Source organism: Ostrinia furnacalis, unplaced genomic scaffold (assembly GCF_004193835.3).
Source record: "Ostrinia furnacalis isolate ACB-3 unplaced genomic scaffold, ASM419383v2 OfSCF0412, whole genome shotgun sequence".
NCBI classification, from domain to species: Eukaryota; Metazoa; Arthropoda; class Insecta; order Lepidoptera; family Crambidae; genus Ostrinia; species Ostrinia furnacalis.
In genome coordinates this window covers 96,032-118,599 of record NW_021130651.1, presented here as the reverse complement: position 1 = coordinate 118,599, position 22,568 = coordinate 96,032, and the positions used below count along the sequence as shown (strand labels likewise).

General features: G+C 39.3%; 1 protein-coding gene across 1 annotated transcript in view; it reads right to left on the bottom strand.

The window, feature by feature from the left end:
• The window catches only part of LOC114364039 (arrestin, lateral eye), a gene marked incomplete at its 3' end in the record, with an annotated part of 96,465 nt that extends 76,995 nt beyond the window's left edge, over nucleotides 1-19,470 (bottom strand). The window contains exon 1 of the mRNA XM_028320022.1: nucleotides 19,338-19,470. The remainder of the gene's footprint in view (nucleotides 1-19,337) is intronic.
• Between the last annotated feature and the right edge of the window lie 3,098 nt (nucleotides 19,471-22,568).

Sequence of the window (22,568 nt, the reverse complement as noted above, 5' to 3'; positions counted from 1 at the left end):
CAGCCTAAGACTACTATTTAATTTTTTCACTGTGAAGTGTGAACGAACATCTTTGTGGCAGGACGAAAATAACCCGGTCATTATTTAGGTAATGGCTCTGGCCTAGATCTCGCGGACAGGTGTCACTCCAGCTCTGAAGATCTAGATTTATGAGTACCACATGCTATTTAGGTGTTCCCGACAGTTCTGAGTGTGGGATCCATTGAGAGGATGTTTGCTGGAAGAGTCAAGGACGGACTGACCGCAAAGTTAGATACCAGAGTGATAAATAATACATTAAGATCTTATGAGATCAACATTATTCACAGAAGTTTGCGCGATTTTGTTATCTTTTCCTGATATTCAATGTAATTTTGTCTAAATTTCAGTGTGGATGTATTGTGAATGAAAACTATAAGTATACTCGTACGTACATGGTAAAAAAATCCAAAGACATGATACGATATTAATAACGCAAAAGGACTAATAACCGCCTTTTCTTTTTAGTTGATTGACTATGAGTGGTACAAGGGTAATGAACATAGTACACTACTTAAATGTACTTGTTTCATATTTTGTTTTCACTCTCATTTAGCTCGTCGTTTTAACCGACTTAAAAAAAGAGGAGGTTCTCAATTCGAGTGTATGCTTTTTCAATTTTCAACTTACATTTTAGTCAGTGAAAAACATAAGGCTTCAAAATTACACGTTTTGCCTAGGTATTTCGCTGTAACATGAAATATAAGCTCTTTGTTTTCCACAAATAAAATAACAAAATAAACAAGTATTTTCTGCGAATACTCGTAGGAGTTTCATAAAGCTTCTCTAAATATAGATTTTGCCAACTTACCTACTGAAAGTAGTATTAGGTACGTGTATTTAATATTGTTACTTTCTTATTAATTCTATTCCGTTACATAATTTTCAGCGTAAACATAGATACTATTTACCTTTTTGCGTCGTTTCACATAGGTAGCCCTTATATACTTCAAGGTATATGGTCTACCTCAGTACCTAACCTCTCATATATCTTGCCAGAACAAAGTTATACAGACGACAGCACTTCAACCTAAACACTTTGAACTCTTGCGTAGTTGTAATAGGTGTGATTTTCTAATAAAAATATCAAGCCTAGTGTGCAGTACTGTACATATTTGGGGACATAGTCACGTCTCTAAGGCATCGATTAATCATCAAAGGGAACCTTTAGGGCGCTAAGCGGGTCCCTTGATAGAATTTGGACGACAGACCGGTATCAAAAATGTATTGCGGTAACTATACCCGATTTGGGAAGGTTATTGAATGGTTTTTGCGGATACTCTACCTTCCTAGTTTTATCATGAGTGACGAACGAGTACCTACAATTTTATATTGGTAGGTATGACTAATACCCTTTTTTCTTCATTAAAAAAACACGTTCTCTGTAGTTCTTTCGTTGTCGTGTCTGATCGTATTATTTTTATTTTTCCATGCTCATTAAACTACCATTTATTTAAAGGTCGTTACATTAAAGCAACTACATATGTTGGAAAAATATAAACACCAAGATTGATGAAAACAGTTAAACTTCCTTTCATGTCTACCAAAACCGCTAAACCACCTTCTTAAATAAACCTTTTCACTGCTATAATGAGATTAATTAAACAAACGTAATTAATACCAGCCGCACAAAAGAACTTTTCAAGACGGAGACAATGGAAATCGCGAAGCTAAGGCTGCAATAAGAAAATGTAGCGTGGCAAAGCTACCTATTTTATCTAACTACAACATAAAAAGTAACAGTAGCTCTGCTTGTGAAATAAGATGAGATTATTTTAACCGCGGCTTTAGTCTAGTAAGACCACCTAGCCCATAGGTCCCGGGTTGGATTCTCGGTAGGGGCAAAATTTTCTGCTTGGTTTGGTTGGTGGTAGGGCTTTTGCTAAGTGCACATGATAGCTACCACCATCTTACCTAAGTCTATCGCAAAAACAACAATGTAAACAGCATTATTGTGTTCCGGCAGTTAGAGGTAAGATAGCTAAGCTAGTTCATCTGTGGGTGAGGATTCCGGGTGAAGCTCGCTTTCACCTTTCCACTGAGATGCTGTTTAAGGGTTCCCTTGTCATGAATAAACAAAAAGCTTTAATGTTTGAATACGTATAGGGTAAATACATACATATTTTATGGTAATTAAAACTAATCAGTAGATAAGCATTTCCCAGAGGCCTGAGTCGGGAAAGGGTTTGGGACAACGATAACATGAAGGACCCCATAGTTCGAGATACCATGGTATTGGGATAGTGTACACCTAACCTAGATGTTATTATCTTGCGCCAACTTATTAATTTTCATCAGATGGTATTGCAAAAAGAATATTTTTTCGCTTCACCACTTGCTTCCTTTTGAACGTATTAAATCATTCAGAAGAAAAATTTTTAATACAGAAAAAAACGCATTCAAACCTACTGTTCGTTTCTATTTTACATTATGACAATCTGACACAAACGATGTCCGAGCTATAAATAAATGAGCAGTGTAGTTCTTTTGAACAGTATCGATTTCCAATCACGCAGCCGCATCGATATTAAAACTAACATAGCCAAATGACCGGTCATTTTAGTTATGTTTGATGGACGTGGAAAGATTAAAAGGAAAAGAGGAAAGGAAAAAACAAAGAGAATAACACCCGTATTCACCACCAATGCTTGCTCAAGTGAAGCTGCAAAACGAACGCACAGCGATGAATAGATCTCTATGATTGGTTTGTGTGTCACCCTCGCACTATGATCTTTTAGTAATATTTGTGAATACGGGCGTAAGAATGAATTATTATATTTAAGAAATTGTTGAATAGAGCTCTGTGATTGGTTCGTGTGTGACCCTGTGTGTCCACGCGCACTGTCATACCTCATAGTAATATTTTGTGAATACTGGCGTAAGAAAAGAAGGACAAAAAAAAGGAATTAAAAATAGTGTGTCATGTCATGACTCATGACGAATAAAAATACACATTCCGTTCCATATTTTTAGGCTTCAAAGGATGACTAATTAAATTATAGAGAAACGTTTGTAAATGTTTTAATTAAATATTAAGGACCATAATACATTAGAACACTAATTGATAGACTGATGATAATGTGACTATTTAAAACCAATTTTTTTCAGCACATTTTATAAAAAACTTATAGTTATTGAAAGGGACTGAAAATGGTGACTATTTTTCTTTCACTGCTTCTTTTTGGCAGTGGCCATTGAAGTAATAAATGGCGGTGGCAGGGTTATTGTTAATAATTTTGTATTGGAATGTGTAAACTGAGGAAAAACAAAACGCTGGTGAAACTAATGAAACTTAGCACTAACAATTAATAAATCAAAGTTGTTGTCGTGAAATTGTCTGTTAGGAAGTTCGAAAAGAATCATTAATTTTGTCGTTTTTCCGATAAACTGATAAAAGGGGTCATTAGCCTAATAATTTCCAAAGTTTGTTTTTTAGGAACAATAACAAAAGATCTATCAATTTTATTCTGTACTTGACATGCAGTAGACTGTAAAAATAAATATAAATATAATTACCAGAAATGCCCCAGTTGCCAAGATTTCAGAGCAATTCGTGTGTAACGAAGATCAAATAACTTTTTACGAAAGCTTCTTTAACTAGATAAAAAGAACTTCCTAATTGCGACATCCAAAATTCAAAGCAAGAAATCAATAATGTATGTGCTCATCAGATAGGGGAGACCGAGGACATTGTAACTTATAAAAGGTTCAGCCAAACCAACGCGTGCAGATCGCGTCGGCGCGGCGATGGCGAATATTACGCGTGCATAGGTTAATGACAGGAAGCGCGACCAATGACAGGATGCTTAACATGTGAGTTGTCACAAAGCCGACTTCTCGGCGCCTATGACAGTTAGCGAGTTGACAATTTTGCGCACTGTGGAGTGTCGAAAGAGCAACGAATTCGTGAAGTTGCTAGCTTAGTCTTGGATTCAGAAAAATCCGGGCCTTTTCAAGGCAAGAGTGAATATGCACTTACAGGGCAGATATATGTAAGTACCATCCTTAACTGCACCTCACTTAATACCAGGTGCGATAACGGTCAAATACCTGCCTTGTCATGCATTAAAAAAAATGACTTTGTTATAACCCAGCTCTGTTACAACTCTCCTCGGTCTTCCCTACATATTTGTTCCAAGATAGTACGAGCACATACGAGTATAACAATATATTAAAACCGCATAAGATCAGTACATAAAGGCAGCGTGTGCACATAAATATTGATTTCGTACGAATACCATCAGGTGATCCGTCTGCTCGTTTGCCTCCTATCACATAAAAAAAAAAGAATACCTCTTAGACCGAGGTAGGTATAGCACGGAATCGTTTTTCTTATCAGAAAATTAACTTGATTTCCGCCAGCCATGACCTAGGCAATGCCGACCTAGGAAGTATTTTTAACCGACTTAAAAAAAGGAGGAGGTTCTCAATTCAGTTGGTACTTTTTTGAGTCATTTCTCTTGTTTCTTCTGATAGTCGAATTGCAGTTTTAATTTTCTCAATCAGTTGAAATGATCCTCCTTTCACATCTATTACTAATAGGTGATACTGTCAGCGCATATTGCATAAATTTTGCATAAACTGCTGGATAGATTTTGATGAAACTTCACAAAGTTCTAGCTTCAGAGGTCTGTAATAAATGACACATAGATAATTAATTTACTAAGAAAAAAGCTTGTGTTAAATTGGTGCTTATGAGTTTAAGTTATTAGTTTTTGATAGGTATCAAAAAGCTGCTCTAGCTATATTCAGTTATAGTGGTATAGAGATATAAATAGAAAAATCTTTTATATACTGTTAGCGACGCGCCTAAAATTTAAACTAATTCGCGCCTAAGATTTAAATTCGTTTGGTTCCGCTACCCGCCGCCCTGCGGCGCCACGTGCGAGGGGGGGCGGGCACGGCGGCGGGGAGGGGAAGGAGCGAACCGATTGTGCAAAAATTTGTCAGTCCTTTTTTGTCTGTCACTCTCAGTGTACTTAGCATGTGACTCGTGTGCAATAAAAACAGTGCAGTTTGGAATAAGCAGTTTTTCATTTGTCATCGCGTCCCCTGGCCCCTACACAAGCAACAAAGTGGTCTTCGAGCCAGGATCATGCTTCACACGCCGCCAACAACTCGGCGTGCGGCTTTGCAACAGCGAAAAACCGGCACCGCCATGTTGGGACGCGACGGCGAGCACGTGGCCACCGATTGCGAAAAAGTGCACAGCGTGAAATCTGAACCTGTGCAACAAATTGGCTACGTGAAAAACAAGAAAACTGCTTCCTGTGACACCAAATCGCGCAGCAAGGATTCACACAAGTCGTCGGCCAAGCGAAAACAACTGATTTTAGAGGCCGCCAAGGAAAAGGCAAAGATAAAAATGGAGCTAATAGATAAAGCTCTAGAGGCAAAATTGGCGGCACTCAGCGACGAGGAAGACCTAGAAGTATACAGTCCACACACGTCGCTCATCGATGGAGATGAACTTCCTCGTCACATAGAACAGTGGGTGGAACATCAGAGCACACATATTGAACCCGAAGAGCAGCATGGCGTCACCACGCGCGAGCGGTGCCACCCTGGCCCGGCGTCGCACGCTACATGTCCGCCGGCGCACGTCGCCGCCGCCGTCGTCGCCGCCGCCGCCACCGCTATCCCGGCGTCGCACGCCACGTGCCCGCCGGCGCACGCCGCCGCCGCCGCTGTCCCGGCGCACCCTGCGCTCGACAGCACCCTCGCGACGCTCAATAGTACGGTTCACCTTTTGGCGAGTGCTCTCCAGCAACTTTCCACCACTGCCAGTGCCAATACTGTGCCCAATGCCAGTTTGCTCAGCCGCATCAGTACGCCTAAAGACCTACCTGAATTCTCGGGTGACCTGCTGGAGTGGCTGCAATTCAAGCAGGCCTACGAAGAGTCGTCAGCTGTTTGTAATTTCACTGAAAAAGAAAATCTGTGGAGGCTACGAAAGTGTTTACGGGGCGCCGCCAAGGAAGCTGTCTCCGCCCTGTTCATCAGCGCCACAACACCGGATAAAGTGATGGCCACCTTAGAGCTACGGTTTGGAAACCCAGAGGCCATTATTTCTCGCATCCTACAAGACCTAAATAAGCTGCAGCCGCTACAAATGGATTATCATAAAGACATAGTCGCATTCGCCGTCAAGGTCCAGAGCTTCGTGGAGGCGGTCAGAGCGGTGGGCCGAGAGGAATACCTGCGAGGCTTCAGTATCGTCAACACAATCCTGAACAAGTTACCTACCGTGCTGATCGCCAAATGGGCAGATTATAGTTACAACATCATCACGGACGGACAGGAACCGAGATTGGTAATTCTATCTGAGTTCTTACACAAAGAAGCCGTAAAGATATCCGCCACCTGTCAAACGTCAATACGACCTGATCATCAAAAACCTACACGTTCACACACTGTGTTAGTTCAAGCCGAAGAAAGCGAATCTATGTGTCAGTTCTGCAAAAAGTCTACGCATAAATTGACTGACTGCAAGCAATTCAAAAAGGCCCTACGCAAAACACGATGGCAATACATAAAGAGAAATGGCTTGTGCTTCAAATGTTTACTAAGTAAACACGAACGTGATACGTGCAAGGCGCCTGTGTGCGACAGAGACGGCTGCGGGCAAGCGCACCACTGGTTGTTGCATTACAACAACAACAACAACAACAACGCATCCAACACCGAGCGCCGGCCTACAACAGCTGAGCAGTCGCCGGCCGCGGCATCGAGTCCGCGCGCACCGACTAGTGCGACGACGAACGTTCAAGACCAACGGAGTTCGGCAATTACGTCTGTGCCACCTGAGACTCTAACGTTCATTAACGCGAGTGATCGAGTGCTGTTAAAAGTAGTGTCAGTGCGCGTTTCCGGGCCTAACGGTGCTGTGGACAGTACGGCGTTGTTGGACGATGGCTCGTCGGTGTCGCTCATGAGCGCCTCCCTGGCGGCCCGCGTCGGCCTCCGAGGCCGCAGGTGCGCGATGCGTGTGCGGGGCGCATTCGGCGATAGTGAACTGCAATGTGACTCGACGGTTGTGAATGTGGACCTTACGGGTATGGACAATAAGGTACATAATATAAGGATGCGCTGTGTTGACGAGTTAAATTTACCTTTACAAACCTTGTCTATTTTGAATTGTGTAAATTATTCTCACTTGAAACATATAAAAGAGAAACTGTGTAAGTCTGACTTGAAACCTGAATTATTAATAGGACAGGACAATCATCATTTGTTGTTACCTTCTCAAATTAAGTTAGGTAAATTAAACGAGCCGTCCGCTACTCTTACCCCCCTGGGCTGGTGTGTACATGGTAGAATGTGTTTGACCCGGGCCCCCGGCCACCGCCGTCGTCCCGCCGCCGCCGACGCCGAGACTAACCTATTTATTTCAGAGAGCGACGAGGCGAGCGCCCTGCGGGAGCTGCACGAGGAGGTCCGGCGGTCTTTTATTTTAGATTCTGTAGGAGTGTCGTGCAGGCCGCGCCAGAACGCCGAGGAGGTCCGCGCCGTCGCGCTGCTGGAGGAGTCCGCGTCGCTGCGGGATGGCCGCTGGCGCGTGCGCCTGCCGTGGCGCGACGCGCGCCGCATGCCCGACGCCTACCCCGCCGCGCTCACCAGGATGAAGGGTATCGAGAGGAAGATGTGTAAGGACCCAGGGTTCGCTAAAAGGTATGAGGAACGAGTGAATCATTTATTAGAGAACGACTACGCCAGTGAGCTGATGGACCCCGCGACCACCACTGATAGGACGTGGTACTTACCTCACTTCGGGGTCGACAACCCCAACAAAAATATGTTTTGTCCTTGTCTTGCACGGATGGTCCGTTGCGCGAGGCAATACCGTAAAGAGAGCCGTTTTAGGTTTTTTGTCAATAACTTCGCCAATTTTGGGAATTTTGTGAAGAAACTTTTTGTATAATGTAGATAATTTAATTACGCATCTGTAGAAAATAAGAAACCATTGTAAAACTACCTGCCAGTTGGAGAAAATTAGCAAAATCTGTGGATTTCCCGAAGACAGGGATAGCAATAGCGTGTGAAAGCGGGACGGAGATAGCCGCTCCCCATAAATACGGAATGGACCGCTCCAGCTGGCATGTATTGTTTTGTTCAGTTCAGAGAACAAGTGCTCCAAGCAACAAGTGATCTGAAGAAGCAAGAACTGAGAAAAGGAAGCGAATAATAAACGCGAGAAGTCTCAGCAAGTGAAATAGTGGTTTTATTCCTGCAAGTAGCACCTACTACGCCTGACATAGTAAGGGCAAGCTCTCAACGGCAGTCATCATCGTCCGGTCAGCGCTCTCGAACACACACAAACGCATACAGTCCACTGCAGTCCACCACATTTTCCTGGTCCTTCGAGCCGGATCACCACATTTTCCTGGTCCTTCGAGCCGGATCACCACATGTTAGTTACTCCACTTATAACTCAAGAACGGCTGAACCGATTTAGCTGAAAATTGTCAGGGAGGTAGTTTAGAGCCAGGAGAAGGACATAGGATACTTTTATCCCGTTCGAAATAAAAAAAAGTCTGCTTATTTATTGCCACTAAGGCGGAACAAAGTTCGCAGGGTCAGCTAGTTATTCATAACTTTATATGAATTTGGACTGATTGGTAAAATTTTAAATCGGGCGAAACTACTTTTTTGTTTGCAGTCAAAAGTGGTTTTGACTGTAACATTCATACTGATTAACAGCCCGACTCAACTATCGGCCCACAAAGTCAGTCAAGATTTCTTTTTTTTTTTTTTTTTTTATGTGATATTTATGTGAGGCAAACGAGCAGACGGATTGTTTAGACTAATAAATAGTACTTACAAATCGTCAAATATTTTGCTCTTAAACCATACTTTTCATACATATGGTATTCCAAAATATGGTAGATCATTAATGTATATAAGAAACAAGAATGAACCCAGAATGGACCCCTGCGGAACTCCTATTTTCACAGGTGACCCAGAAGACAAAACACCATTTATGTCAACTTTTTTAAGTGTACAGTTTAACTAGGATTGTATTAAATTCAAATCCGAGTTCTTTACCCCATAATAATGCAGTTTGCGAATTAGCGTTAGATGTTCTACGCACTCAAAAGCTTTTGAGAGATCAAAAAGTCTTTAGTCTGCGTTATTTTTGTCGTTCGACGTCCACTGATGGACAAAGGCTTCCCCCAAGGATTTCCACACCAGATCGTCGGTCAACCTAGTGCGAAGGCCTGCCCTGGAATATCTTAGTAAACATAAGATTATTTAAAAGATAAAAATGTTTGGGATGCGTTACTGCCTAGCTCGCATAAATATTTATAACTTTGTACATTTGAAAGCCTGTAAACCCTTGAAAAAGAGGCTGACAATAGTGACTGAGTTTCTTGCGCTGCTTCTTCTCAGCACTGGCCCATTTATTGTCCTGAAGCAGTGGTAGGGTTAATACTGGGACGTGTAAAAGTGCTTTTTTTAAGCCTATTTACAGAAATAAATGAGTTTTTATGAGTTTTATTGTCTAAAAGAACTATTTCTCTACCAGGTCGGCTTCAAAGGCTATGGCCTGTCCCCGGCGCAGCTGTCATCATCGGGCAGCTTCACCTTCAGCGACGGCAACACTTACACCATCACCCACGGCTCCGTCATCATCGCTGCCATCACTTCGTGCACCAACACTTCAAACCCGAGCGTCATGCTGGGCGCAGGTGATCATCGTCGTCCGCTCAACTATTTACAGGCGACGTGCGACTAGGGACTCTAGGAACTAGCTAGGGACTCTAGGAACTACCTTGAGACTCTAGTAACTATCTAAGGACTCTAGGAACTGGCTAGAGACTCTAGGAACTAGGGGGACTCTAGGAGCTAGCTAGGGCTCTAGGAATTAGGGGGACTCTAGGAGCCAGGCACTGTGACGTGTGACTATAGTTACAGACAACGTGCGACTATACAGGGTGTTAGGTAAATGGGTACTATATGAGCCGACTCTAGCCCATGTTAACATGGGCATATAAATGGTATGATGAAGTCAGAAATTTGAATAGGTACCTACCATCATTTTAATTTTTTTACAAAATAAATTTCATAAAGTTCGATTTGTATGAAAATTAAAATAATTAAAATGAAGATAATTTTGTGACTTCATCATACTATTTATTTACCTATATGACCATGTTAACATGGGCTAGTGCCGGCTCATATACCCATTTACCTAACACCCTGTAGTTACCGGCGATTTGTTAGATGCATTTTCCAATATTATTATTTACTTGTATAAAAAATTCCGATCTAGTTTTTTCATTGTAGAAAATTTCCTGGAATATTTATTTTCTTGTATAAACATTTCCGAACGCCTTTTTTATCTGTATTTCTTTTTAACGGTTCCATATTGGCTCACATAAAATTCTAAATCCTATTCTTTGTCTTACTACCGATTTGTGTTCATAATAATCTCTCTTCATAATTTTATTTTTCATACTTTTTTTATTCATACATTTTTATTACTACCATCGGAGCTCATAACAGTTAGTAATCATATTTTTTTTATCAATACTGTTACTACCAAGAACTATTTAAAATACATAATTTTTATTTTCAGATCTTTTTTCTTCANGTTCATAATAATCTCTCTTCATAATTTTATTTTTCATACTTTTTTTATTCATACATTTTTATTACTACCATCGGAGCTCATAACAGTTAGTAATCATATTTTTTTTATCAATACTGTTACTACCAAGAACTATTTAAAATACATAATTTTTATTTTCAGATCTTTTTTCTTCATAACATTCATTGATCATATTGTTTTAATTAATAATGTTGTTACTAAGAACATACTTCAACTCATAATGTTGTTGTTCAGAATAATTTACTTTATCAGACATAATCGTATCTTTAAAAAAAATCATATATAATTTAATAGAGTAGATAAGCATGTAGAGCATGCAGCATGAAAGCAAGCACGCAGCATGCATTGGTATCTCCTCGTATCCGGCGCTGCGGGTAGGGCAGACAAGACTACGTGGAGTCGGTTTTGCAGCGATTAGTTTTGTGGCACAAAATATTGTCTGTTTTGGACCATTTCAAATTAATATAATGTTAAAATACGATTTAAGACGAATATAGACATCATGATTTTCAATAATTGGATAAATACACTTATGAGTAATAAATTTATGAAAACAAATATTAGGATACATCACATTTATGAATATTATAGTTATTTATTCGAATGATTATGAGTTTCGATTATTAGTATAGAAAAATATATGAAAACAAATATTAGTAAAAACTAATAGTGTATGATTACTGATATTATGAATATCAATGATTATGTTTTTAAATATGTAGGTTTTTTTATGAAGAATGATCATTATGGTATCAAATTGTATGAGAAATATTTTCGGACCTCCAATGATAGGAATTGAAAAGTTATGTAAGAAAATGCGCTACCCTTTTTAACGCACGCAAAATTTCGTAGTCTTTCATTTTACTAGGGGCAAAACTTATTCGTTTGTTGTGACCTCGAGTTGACGTCACGGCACTTACTAAGTGTGCTCCGTTCTTTAGTCTAGTGTAGGTACTTACATCCTTACTTTTCTGTCTTTTTCGTGATTATTCATCGTAATACAGCTGTGGAATGGATGGACTATCGTCTGCGGTGTTTCCGGACGGATACGACCTGCAAGCTTTCAAGAGGAGAGCGTATCTTCACCTTAAAGGCCGGCAACGCACCTGTAACGCCCCTGGGTCTGCGGGTGTCTATGGGCGACGGTAATCACTAACTTACCATCAGGTGATCCGTCTGCTCGTTTGCCTCCTGTCACATAAAAAAATAATAATAATATTCTTTCGCAGGTCTCCTGGCCAAGAATGCTGTGAAGAACGGTCTGAGCGTGATGCCATACATCAAGACGTCTCTCTCGCCAGGGTCTGGAGTGGTTACTTACTATCTGAAGGTACGTTGTAACCCGCGAGCTGGACCGACGACCTCATAAAGGTAGCAGGGAGGCGCTGGATGCAGGCCGCTACCAACCGGGCGATGTGGAAGTCATTGGGGGAGGCCTAGTTCAGCAGTGGACGTACTGTGGCTGAAACGATCGTAACAATTTATGACGAATCAAATGATACCAGTTGACTTATCTTAGCTTGAAAAGTGTAGTGATTTTAAGGACACTTGAGACAGTTGAATCTCCTTTTAACTCGATTTTTATCATAATAACTAGCGGCCGCCCGCGACTTCGTACACGTGGATCCCGTTTTACCCCCTTAGGGGTGGAATTTCGTAAAATCCTTTCTTAGCGAATGCCTACGTCATAACAACTACCTGCATGCCTTTCAGCCCGATCCGTCCAGTGGTTTGGGCTGTGCGTTGATAGATCACTATGTCAGTCAGTCAGTCAGTCACCTTTGAATTATACAGGGTGTTAGGTAAATGGGTATATGAGCCGACACTAAGCCCATGTTAACATATGCGTATAAATGGTATGGCGAAGTCAGAAAGGGTTATGCCCACTTAGTATGGGACCTTTGGCCTGAGGTGGACAGACATTACAGCATGTAATTTGTTATTTATTAAATAGTCTATACCAGTAAGAAACAGAATATAAATATCATTTTGTATCCAAGTCCTTAAAAAAATTTTTTTTTGCTTAAGACTAGAAAGGTTAGAAGCAAAATAAAACACAATTTTTTTTAATATTATTTTTTTAATCTGACTCACGGGCCAATAAAATATTGTCTAGGAACTAGGCAGGTGGAAATACATGTTCCTGATACCTTGCCCAGCTCAAAAACCACAAAATTGTCATAACATGAGCACAGCAACCTACTGTTATTCGGCCAATATAAGGGCAAATGAATCCTCGTCCCATCATGTGTTTGTTGGGGCTCCACAGCATGTGTAGCAGCTCGATCAGCTCACTGCCATCAGGGATGACATATTTGGTCAGATCCCCGCAGCTGAAACAAAGAAATTAATTATGGTATCATTCAAAATTCATTCTTTAAGATATTGAGATATGATGTCAATTTTTATCTATCAGTAAGAAATATTTGTATAGAAAAAAATATACACTTTGTTCAAATATATCAAGCCAATGTCTTTAATAAAATATAATGAAAATAATTATAAAAAAAACTTACTTGACAAGGTGAAATCTGTTCCATTATTACATTATTTTCGAATATGTGATTCTCTTTCCGTGTTAATATGCAGTCTATGGAACGTATTTGTAACAGATAATCCACGTTAAATGTGACCAGTGCTAGTGGTTGCTTCTTCATTTAAAATATTATTTGTCCTTGATTGGTGCAGAGCCACACCGTGGCCACGGTCCAACATGAGTGTCAACATAAACTGCTGTTATCAATCTAAAAAAAAAGTTTTATTAGGATTATGGTAATCTACGGTAAAGGTAGTTCATCAAATACATTGTAAAAGGTATTCAACAAGTCCACACGCTCATTCAATAACTTACCAGCTGAGGAGTCATCCACTGACATTATAACCAACTGAACTTGAATAAGCTCTAGGCTATGTCACCTCCTCTGCATCATGTCAGCTATACAATTGATACATATCATAGGTTCCTCATGAGATTGAGGAATTACTGGTTGCATTATCCAAAATCAGGCTGGGGTTAACATTGGGGCTCGGGTCGGAGTCCATACGTAAGCCGTGGTCGGCGTTTAGGCAAGGTTCGATGTCCGAAAGTGAGCCTTTGGTCATTGGTTGAGTGAGATTCGAAGTTCGAGAGTATGCCAGGGTCATCGGGAAGGGAAGCATCGAGGACCATGGTCAAAAAAATAAAGTCGTCAAAAGGGAAACTTATACAACACTCTTCTGCTTTTATTTTGGCAAAGACTTGGTTTTGAGAACTAAACAACACTCACGATTAAAAATACAAAACAAAGCGAATGACAGATAAACAGCTGTGAGTTGTGATGAATATTTTCAGTGTTGCCATGTTAATAATGTGGTGATGAATAAAAATAATCGATATAAAAATCGATTGTATTTTTTGATGACTCGAAATAAGGTGTGTAATAAGGTGTGTGTGAAATAAGGTTTCATTTAGTTATTTAAATATTTTTGGTAGTGTGATTGGAATATTAAAAAGGTTTTATAAATGTCATTTTAATGAATACGTATTTAAAAAAATACTAATTGTCATAGTCGAAAAACAATCGATTTGAATCGATTCTTACCGATAAGATTCATTTTGGCAACACTGAATTGAGTGTTAAAGACAGGAAGTTGTAATTATCACATAAAGTACTATTTTTATTGGATTTTTATAAAGGCAAATTGATACAAAGTTACACTAAGTGAATTCTTTAAAAATTAATTAAAAAGTTTTGGCAAATTCATATTTTCATTAGCAGCTTGTCCACGCCAGGCCAGAAATGAACATTGTCCTTTGATATCATCATTTATTTTTTTTAAATGTTCATACAAAATAAAATTTATAAAATCAGATTTGTATGAAAATTAAAATAAAAAAAATATGATATTAGTATTCTGACTTCACCATACCATTTATATGCATATGTTAACATGGGCTAGTGTCGGCTCATATACCCATTTACCTAACACCCTGTATAATATATTTAGATTACTACTAGCGTGGACTGCATGTGACTTATTTCCACCCGGTCGAATTAACTGCGCACCAGGCAGCCGTGACGTCACATCGCCGCTCTGGTACGGACGGGGCGAACGCGGGTGTGCGGGTGAGTGCGAGAGAGAGTCGCATTCTAGCGAGGTGCGCAGTTAGCTTGCTCGGGTTGTACTCGTAAATTTCAATTTAAACTAAAGCCTGGTCCGTGAGCACGTAGAATTTTGTCCAATGACCCCAAGCTACCCATCCTTATCGCTCGCGCGTAATTATATTGCTGTCGCGACTGTGCGACGGGCGCCCGCAGTGAGTGTGCCAGCGCGACAGCAATATAATTACGCGCGAGCGATAAGGATGGGTAGCTTGGGGTCATTGGACAAAATTCTACGTGCTCACGGACCAGACTTTAGTGATCAACGCGAGTCAAACTTTTTTTTAAACTTTGTAATAGCATTTTAATTTGTGTTTTTTTGCAGGAATCCGGAGTGATCCCGTACCTGGAGAAACTCGGCTTCGATATTGTGGGGTACGGGTGTATGACGTGCATCGGCAACTCAGGGCCCATTGATGACAACATAGCCAACACCATAGAGAAGGTAAAATTGAAATTGAAGTTTTTTACTTAGGCTTTTGTTGATCTAACCAAATATTCCATATTTATTTATATTTAAACTCATCATAATATTTCATTTTTTTTAAATAAAAATAACAATTTGTATAGTCTGGTCCGTGAGCACGTAGAATTTTGACCCATGACCCCAAGCTACCCATCCTTATTGCTCGCGCGTAATTATGTTGCTGTCGCGCTCGCACACTCACTGCGGGCGCGCGTCGCACAGTCGCGACAGCATAATTACGCGCGAGCGATAAGGATGGGTAGCTAGGGGTCATTGGACAAAATTCTACGTGCTCACGGACCAGGCTTTAAATACAAATTACTATAGGTCTAGTAACTCAGTCAGTGCCTGAAGTATCCAAGCGGCACGGAAGGGTGATTTGAGACGTTAAACGTCAGCGAGACTTCAGATTTATGTGCTCCATCACGTCATAATGAGGGCTATCGTTTTTATACTTAACAGTTGGCACCCCTGGCGATTGACAGGACCTTACTCTACAGTGGCGCCATCTTGATGAGTGCAAATGCGATAGTCCTCCTACCACTTTAGCGCTCACCAGTTGGCGCCACTGTCTTCGCTACTAGCAAGTGACAGGACCTTACTCTACAGTGGCGCCAACTGGTGAGCGCTAAAACGATAGCCCTCATTATATCAATGTCACCCCTACCGTGCCGCTCCTATATCTCAAGCACTGACTGAGTTAGCGCTAGATTTATAACAATCCCGCTAACCCCTCGCGATCAGCTAAATATGTTTGTGTTACGAGTGCGTTCACCACAATAGTCCAGCGGCGAGGATCGAACCCGCGTTCCCCGGATCACGAGGCCAATCCGACACCGTCACCGTTCTGCTATCGTCGCTTCTAAACGAGGAGACTAACGCCCGTATTCACAAACGATGCTTGCTTAAGTGAAGCAGCAAATCGAACGCACAGCGTTGAATAGATCTCTGTGGTTAGTTCGTGTGTCACCCTGTGCGTCCACGCGCACTGTGAGACCTCATAGTAATGTTTGTGAAAACGGGCGTAAATGACTGATGATGATGTTTCAGAACGAGCTGGTCTGCTGCGGTGTTCTATCGGGCAACCGAAACTTCGAAGGCCGTATCCATCCTAATACACGAGCCAACTACCTTGCTTCACCGCTGTTGGTGATTGCGTATGCTTTAGCAGGCACAGTTGATATCGATCTGGACACACAGCCGCTCGGTAAGTCGTCAGCCATTATCTATCATGCTTAAATAATGCATCATCTATCAGTGATGCAGCGTGTGTATCGTGCATCGTCTATGATATTCATCTATCATGGCATCACCAATCAGGCATACCTAATCCATTATGCATCAAGAATAATCATTAATCATCATACTTCTTTTACTATCTAATGTAACACTAGCCACTGGAAGACCGTAATCATCTAGTACGAGAGCCAACTACCTTGCTTCACCGCTGTTGGTGATTGCGTATGCTTTAGCAGGCACAGTCGACATAGATCTGGACACACAGCCGCTCGGTAAGTTCACGCATCATTTATCATGCATGCATCGTCCATCATGCATCAAGTACCTATCATTTATCAGGCATAACCCATTATACGTCAAGGATAATCATCATACTTCTTTTACTATCTAATGTAACACTCAGCCACTTGAAGGCCGTATTCATCCTAATACTCTCGTATTCTCTCTATAGTCGGCTCTCGCCGACTACCTTGCCTCGCCACTTCTGGTGATAGCTTACGCTATAGCTGGCACAGTCACATAGACATAGATCTGGACACACAGCCGCTCGGTAAGCAAGATGCATCAAGTGTCATGCATGAATCATCCATTATGCATCAAAAAAATAAAAAATTGGTGATTACATATGCTTTGGCTGATACAGTTGATATAGTTCTGGACACACAGCCGCTCGGTAAGCAAGATGCATTAAGTATCATGCATGCATCGTGAATCATGCATCAAGTACCTATCATGTATCGTCTATCAGGCATGATCAATTATGTATCAAGAATTATTACCATATTTTATTATCTAGCAAAACACTTGAGTCACTCACAAGGCTTGGTAAGCTATCCATCCAAATATGCGAGCTAACTACTTAGCCTCGCCTCTGCTGTTGATAGCTGGACATCGATTTGGACAGAGCCTCTCGGTAAGTTCACATATTATCATCAATTTCAAATTCTTTATTACTCCATGTTAGAATACAAAGGTTCTTACATAATACGAGCATAGACACTAGGCAATATAATGTGAAAGTTTAGTATCCAGTGTTTTATTTATGAGAATAGATCTACCGGCCTCTAATAGTACCTACATAATACAACCTATATCACTTATCGTACAATCATTCATCGGCATCACGCATCATTCATTATCTAGCATGTATAATGTAACATCATCATCATTTCAACCAAAGGACGTCCACTGCTGAACATAGGCCTCCCCCATCATACATAATGCATCTTAAATCATGCATTATACATTGTTCATAATGCATCATGAATTCTAAATTCTATGACAATTTTGTCTAAAACCACAATGTACATCGGTTTTCAGGCAACCGTCCCGATGGCAGCCCAGTCTTCCTCCGGGACATCTGGCCCACTCGCTCCGATATCCAGGAGGTGGAGAACAAATTCGTCATCCCGGGCATGTTCAAGGAGGTTTGCACATCTTAGCTTAATTTATTTATAAGGAAACTGTGAATGTATGGTGTATGTTTTGTTGGTTGTCCTTAAATAAATAAATAAATAAATATATAAACATTTGATAAAACTTGACAAATAAATTGCCTTAAATTGATTTGTGCAGCTGGTTCACAATGTACAGTCGCGGAATGAATAGGTTCGTCACCTTAGTGTCGGTTTTTTCGCTTGCACTAGGTACTGTAAGAGTCAAACCTGCCAACATAACAGTGCAAGAAACAGTGCTGCTAACATTTAAATAAATATGACGTTTGCTAACGAATAAGGTTTTGCTTGTTTAATTTTCTATCCGGAGGATTCCGTGGAGGGTAGTTGAACGGGAAGCATGGTCGATCTGTTTTAATGGTTTCAATTTATTATTTAATGGACTTTAGTGTACAAATTTGGTGTTATTTTGTGTTCTAAAGTGCAGTGAAGTGATAAATTATAAAAAACATTGAAATACTTCGAATTTGAGCGCGCATCGAGTGTCGAGTGGGTTGTCGTATGAACAACCCGCTTTGGACCCGGTGGCGTCTCGAAACCTGCTTACGGGCATACTTAACTCCACGGAATCCATGAAAAATCAATAGAACTGAAACACCCACGTTCTATTGATAACTATGTCAATATTTTTCACTCGACATTGGCAGAAATAAACCTCCCAGAGAGGTTTGGTTGCCACAAATAAAATAAAAAAAAAAAAAAAAATTCTATCCCATGAAATGTTACAAAATGTAGTTTTTTTTATTTAATAGAAATAATAATGGCAGGTTGAACCAACAAGGTTTTAGTTTATCAATCATAATTAATCTTGACAAGATAAATCGTCAAACAACTTTGATCTGAATAATTTTGAACTTTACTGACGAACAGTTAAAGATTATTTTCTCTAACTCGAGATTATTCTGTAACATAGTTTCAAAAGGTATAGCCTGACCAGTGGGTCTAGTCAAAACGCACTTTAAAATCGCAAACCCATCGCAAACCAGTCGCAAACAAATAAACAAATCGCAAAAGAGGTCGATAACAAAAAAGGCTCAGTCAAACTGCAAAAAATCGAATCGCAAAGCCCTACCTATCGATAATCGAAAGACTGGATTGAAATTTNACTTTGACTTTGACTTTGACAAAATAATTATTACACGTTTATGGTATAAGATAACTACGGTGGATTATTAATTATGTAGGTACGTTTTGTAAGAAATTCAGACAATAATTACGAAAAAAATAATAATGTAGGATTACTTTTTTATTATTTCAGGAAGATTTACGAAATTAAAAAAATGTAAAAGTTTAATTCAGAGTGATACTAATAATATATTGTTCTTATTTCTAATTATTAATTAACAAGCGACGATTATAATTTATAACAATTTTATTTCTCGGTGAATTAAAAAATAACTGCTCACCTTTCTCCAAATTAAAAATTAAACTGCAAATTCACTGCACAGTGCACACAATACGTTAATCCAAAAACAATTTAAAAACAAACATTACACGTCATCATAAAAAAAAACAGAAAAAAAACTCCCGCCAAAACTGTCACAGATAGTAAACTTTTTTTATTTTCAAATGATTTTGCGTTCCGATTTCAAAAATTCGAACTCGCGCGCTAAGACCGAGCGCAGACGATCGCACGGTGCGCCACGTAAAGCCCGACTGGGCCCGAACGAAACTGAAGACTGAAACTTTCGTATGCAACAAGTATGTAGTTACCTGTATGTTTGTGTGCCGTATTTTGTGGCCAGTTAATGTGGCCATGGTATGATAACATTAGTTTTTAGAACGAATTAGTAAAGCTTTTTAGCCCAGTTCTAGTTTATTTGTACATATTGTATGTACCTGCTTAGTATGTCAAAATCTCTTATAATTTGGTAGATTCCAGTAAATGCCTTTATTGAAACTTAATCAAATGTAGCATGTGAACAACATATTTTGTCTCTTGTTCTGTCTTTAGTTTCTAAAAATAAATATAAAAGGGAGTTCTCAGTTAACATACAGAAAAATGGTTACCAATTCTAGTCTTTTAAAGCTAAACTAGTGACATAAAATGACTTTATCCTTTTACTACGCGCTTGTCATAAAATCTACTTTGTTACATTTGAGTTATCTGAGTAAGATTGTGTAAGAAAAGTCTCGCAGTCAAGAATAAAGAGTTATTTTCTTACACGCTCGGTAGAGCTGAACGAAAAACATAGAAATTGTGACATTTACGAAAATTTACTAATACTTAGCTGATTTTTTAGTACATCTGACGATATTTTTGGTGGCAAAAGGGCTACTATTACAACGATATACGATGCCACGCAGGTACGGTCTTTGTGGAAATCCTTGGGGGAGGCCTTTGTCCAGCTGTGGACGTCTTTCAGCTGAAACGAACGAACGAAAGAACGATGCCACGATGTTTGCTTGATGTGCCGTCTTCTGTACTTGGGTTAAAAGAAAACTACTTTCATACTTAATTTATTTACTCGTATAAATTAACGTACATTCTCAGCTCAATACTTCTAAAGTTAAGTTATTCTTTGTTACTGAATCGCAAATAACTTTTTAGGTGATGGAGGTATTGTCACTCAAAGTAACCTACCTCCTTACCTTTTGCGCCCCAACGCCTGCACAAGGGAAAGCCTATAGGCCCCAGGGGAATACAATTGGGGTCAGTTTAGGAAGCGGTCACTGTAGAGCCGTTGACACGAATGAAATTGAACTGAAGGCATAAATTTCCTAATCTAAAAGTTACATCCACTTAAAAGTTAATGTTATTAACAGCAATCTGAATGATAGATATTAAGTAGCACATACTTTTTTATTGCTCTTTTTAGGGCCCTTCAATTACTTAAATGTGTGTTGGAATTTGTGTATTTTGGACTTGGACTTTATTTCTTATTACTTCAATGCTCAGAGTCACTGAATTCTTTCAATTGTGCTGAAATGGTCTTCTTTTAGTATGGAGTAGGTAATACCATTTCCCTTTTATATTCTAGATTCTAGCATTCTTTCTTGTTAGAAAGATGTTTCTAGTATTTTATCCTATGTCGCGTAAGAATGAATAATAAATGCATTTGTATAAATATTATAATACACATAACTCTACCATAAAATCTTACTTTAGTTGATTATGTGCTTTTGACAATGTGTAGTTTCTAGTTACTTTGTTGCATACAAAGATATGCCAATTTGTTTTCGTGACATTTACTTTGTAATACCATAAAATTATTTTACAAAAATGAATCATTCTAAATATTATAACTTTGTCTATTATACAGAAAATTTTGTTTTTGTATCGATTCGTTGTTTAGTTGACGTTTTGGAAACTGCTTTTCATATTTAGATTTTTTCCAACAGTTACAAAACAATAACTTTTTTGTTTCACTCGAAGCCGATTCCCTAGAATAGAATAGAATAGAATAGAAAACTTTTTATTTGCAAGAAAGGTATACAAGCAGGTAAGACATAGATTAAAACAGAGAGAAATAAACAAGTGGACAATTAACTGCTTGTGCCCCTCTGACAAAAAGGCACCCGCTCAGCGTACATCAAGACCGCCAGGGCTTGTCTTGAAACTGATTTTCAGCGGGGGCCCTCTGTTGTCACGGCGTACCCCTGCTGACGGAGATGCAAGAGGAGAAAGGAGTCCACAAGTCCGGCAGCAGGGAGAACGCAGCAGCAAAACACTGCGTTTTTATTAAAACAAAACAGCAGATACAAATTTGTTCGCCGATTGTAAATTTTTTATTTGAATTGAACGAACAAAAGAGGAGACGATATTTTATCGTAAACTATTATAATACTTTTACAATATAATAAGTGTTTTCAATTTTCAAGATCTTAGGTTCTACTTATTCCATAAATTGGTTTCCTCCTCCTCTACCATAAATATTAATGAAAAATGACGTTGCAGTAAAAAGAATCTGAAAATATTATAAAGTTTGAAATATTACCAATTTTTCAAGGAATACGAAGTGCTTTTAGTTCGGGACCTAGACGTTGGGAATTTCAATAGCGGTCTAGAAATCGAGTAGTATTTCATTTAATATTGAACCTGGACTGAAACTGGTTACGTGTAAAAGGACAATGTTTTGGAATTGAAAATCTGGTGATCATAACAATGTTTATGGAAAAGTGGCGTACATTCCTATTATTTCCTATCAGGCAATAAAGATTTAGTCATGAGACTTTTTTATTAAGCTCGTTAATAGGTATTTGTATTCAGAAATTGTTAATGAAAATCTGGCCATTAAATCGAACTGCAAAAAAAACATACATATTTCTTTCTTTTTTGAGTGGAAGAGCTTTTAATTAATTTTACTTAACAATAATTCCTTGGAGAGTTCTAATAGTATAATTCCGTTCAGTTTTAAAAAAAAAATCAAAATTAAAATAAAATGTTTTATTTCTTTTATACTGTAGCATTATTTTGTCCTCTGTAGTTCCTTTTATAAAAGACCATACCACTCACAATATTGTTGCATAAATCTTAACTCAATCTCAAAAGCACACTTAAACTTTTTACGGGCCCGTACATCAGCAGTAGTGGTCCCAAGGCGCCATTTTCTCCAAATGAACCGTTCTACACAGTTTACACTTTTTAATAAAAAAGTTTTACGTCAACAACTCGGGGGACAAACCGACCTACATAC